Here is a 3,591-nt window from a genome sequence, read left to right on the forward strand (position 1 = left end):
TAAACCCAGTAACAGTAAAGTTGAAATTACCCCCCTTACTGGATAAAATACACCCAGTCTTCCATTCTAGCCTGCTGAAACCTGTCACACAACCACGGGATCTGTGGAAATTGGGATCGTAGAAACACCCAGGAGCATAGAAGAGTCCAAAGGCAGATGCATGAATAAATGTGATAAATGTATTTATTCATATAACAAAACATATTAACTATATACAAAGGCTGTCTTAATATCCATTAGGATAGGGGACACACAGCGTGTGTGACCACCCCTATCAAAGATCATGTCTCATGGAGAACAAACGTAAAAGAGAGCTTGGTGGAAAGGTTAGAGGGGGTTTTATACTCAGTGTAAGCCCCTCCTCTCCACATAGGGGTGGGGGCACTTTCTGCCTCCACTAGTGTCTGTATGATATATGTGCCAATGGCTTGCAAATACTTGACAGTTCCCCTCCTTGCGAGCCAATGGCATGCAAACATACAAATGCAATGCACAACAGATTTTACCCTGTGAGACATAACTTTTTACACAGATCTTTGTGCCTATCTGCTGGTAGAGGTTTTGTGAAAATATCAGCTGTTTGATATTTGGTCTGACAATGTGATAAAGATATAAACCCCATCTCTACTAGTTGCCTAACATTTTGATAGCGGATATCAATATGTCTGGACCTTTTTCCCACCGCATAGGCTTTGGCAATGCCTATGGCCCCGGTGTTGTCTTCTATAATTTGGATGGGCAAAGTCGGTGGTGTCCAGATGCTAGAAATTAAGGCATCAAACCATATCAGATCGTTCCCTGCCTCTGATAAGCATGCATATTCGGCCTCAGCGGTGGAGCACGAAACAAATTTCTGTTGCCCCACATGCCAATGGATGGGTGCCTCATTTAATAGTACCAAGAAGCCCGAAGTACTCCTACGTGTCTTGGTATCTCCGGCCCAGTCCGCATCCGCGAAGCATTTTAATTGGGCCTTGTCTCTATTCTCAGGTTCCAAGCGAAGCACGTAATCTGCTGTGGTCTTGAGATAACTTAATAGCTTTTTAATGGCCAACCAGTGGAACTGGGTAGGATGTTCCACTTGTCTAGATAGCAGGTTTACGGCTAGGACAATATCTGGACGGCTCCAGTTACTTATATATAGTAATGAGCCGATCACTGACCTAAATAGAGTATTATTTTGGAACTCTGGGCTATCCTTGTGTGCCAATCCATAATAGTCGGTCTGCATTGGGATAGCTGTTGGCTTGCTATCTTCCATTTTACATTTCACCAAGAGTTCCTCTATCTTTTCCTTTTGGGAGAGAGCAAAACCTTTTGGTGTAGTGATGATTTGTACGCCTAGGTACTTGTCCACATATCCTAAAGACTTTAGAGTGAACTTTTTTTGTAGGGTCCTGGCAAATATAATACTTCCCCCCTTGTCAGGCCCTATATATAAAAGATCATCGACATACACTAGGACTTTCTCCAGCCCCCCTTTGGTATCCCTTGTGAAGGTACATTTATCAGCTGGAGATGGATGGAAACCCAGTGATTTGAGAGTTTTAGTTAGGCATTTGTACCACAGTCTGCCTGATTGTTTGAGGCCGTACAAACTTTTCTTCAGAAGCCAGATGTGGCCTTCCTGCAGTTGAAATCCGGGGGCACCTCTGACGCAAATTTCTTGTGTTAGATGTGCGTGTAAATAAGCAGTTTGCACATCAAATTGAAAAATGTGTTCCCCATGTGCTGCTGCGGTGACCAAAGCAGCCCTCACACTTTCCGCTCTCACGGTGGGGGAGTATGTTTCATCAAAGTCCTGTAAGTAGCGCTGTGCGTAGCCTTGTGCTACCAGACGGGCCTTATAGAGGAGTTTGTTGTTGGGCATTGGCTTGACCTTGTAGACCCAACGGGTGCCAATTGCTTTCCTCTTTTTGGGGACTTCCATGGGGATGAAGACTTTCAATTTTTTGAGACTGTCCATTTCCCACTCCATTGCCACCCTCCACCTGCGCTGTTCTTCCTCGGGAAGCTGGAGGACATCTGAGTACGTTTTAGGGGCCATGGTAACGCTATTGACCGAGGCAACACAGCCAATGTCCAACCTTTTGGGTGGCACCCCTTTATTGGAGCGTTTTGACCGTCTGGGAAATTGCCACTCACCATCATCATTGTCATCCGGAGCATCGATGTCAGAATTGGAGCTGCCGGAGGTATCTTTCCAATCAAAATGGAGCGGGCCTCTGTCCCAGGCGCTGCGAAGATATGGTCGTTTAGGTGAGGCAGGGGGTGTGAAGTCACCCAGGGATTCCTTGTCTGAATCGTCAGAGTCAGGTAGGGATTCATCACCATCCGGATCTTCGCTGGTCAGTTGTTTGGAGTTTGTTGGTTCATCCTCTTCAGGTGGTGCTGCTTGTTCAGTGTCGCTTCTAATAGGGGAATAACCGGGTTCATTGGAATGAATTTTTGACCAATTTGACCCCTCCTCAAAGGAAGCTGATCTAGAGACAATGACAAGGTTATTTTTGTCTACAAACCTAGAGGCCTTGCTGCCGGTTGCATAACCTATAAATCTGAGCCTCCTTGATGCCTTGCCCCCCTTTCTTCTGAGGTGCTTGGGAATATGGACCCAGGCATAGGAACCAAAAATTCTCAGGTGTGAGAGGCTAGGTTTCCTTCCATGGACCAGGAAGTATGGGGTTTGGTTAATGGCACTACTCCACGTCCTGTTGACTAGATAATTAGCCATTTTGACCGCTTCTGCCCAAAAAACTTGGCTCATGTCAGCATCTGCAAGTAGGCAGTTCATGACATTCTGCAGCACTCCATTTCTCCTTTTTACAATGCCATTCTCGGACGGAGTTCGAGGGGATGATTTAAAATGGAGGATACCTCTCTCCTTCATCCACTTTTCAAAAATCTTGGATGTAAACTCAGTCCCCCTATCACTCTGCACCTGGGCGATGCACACCTTGTGTTGCGTTTGGATTTGGTTGTGAAGATATTTGAAGTTGGTAAAGACTTCAGTTTTGTCCTTTAAAATAAATACATGGCCATAACGAGAGTAATCATCTACTACCGTTAAAAAATAACGCCCCCTACCAAGGGAGGGTCTAAAAGGACCAACCAAATCCATGTGTACCAGCTGATAAGGGTACCTTGCACGACGGGAAGAGACCTTAGGTATAGCAGCAGTTTTAGATTTTGCTGCCTTACAGATGGCACATTCCAAATAGGTATTACAATTCTTTATCTTAAGCCCATCAGAAAAATCTTGCATTTTCTTAATAACCGGGAAGCTGGCATGGCCGAGCCTGCGGTGTAATATATGAGCACAATCCAAATGTAAAGGTTTACCCATGCATACTTTGTCAACCTTATGTATCTTACCATTACAAGCCTTGGTCTGTTCAGTAATGAGAGTAGGCACTGGATTAATGGTCACCTTAGAGTTCCTCAGGGTTGGCTGAGGAGTTGTGACCTTAATGGGCTCAGCCTTAATGGCTTTGGATGTCCTAGGAGTTGGTTTAAAAGCTTCATTGGTTTTAGGTCCAGGGTCCTTGGGTTTGGACCACCTGGGGGCTGGCACAGAACCTTTCTGCTCTATCT

The sequence above is a fragment of the Pituophis catenifer genome, unplaced genomic scaffold (genome assembly GCF_029215685.1).
Source record: "Pituophis catenifer annectens isolate HBS135680 unplaced genomic scaffold, rPitCat1.0.hap2 SCAF_5, whole genome shotgun sequence".
Lineage (NCBI taxonomy): Eukaryota > Metazoa > Chordata > Lepidosauria > Squamata > Colubridae > Pituophis > Pituophis catenifer.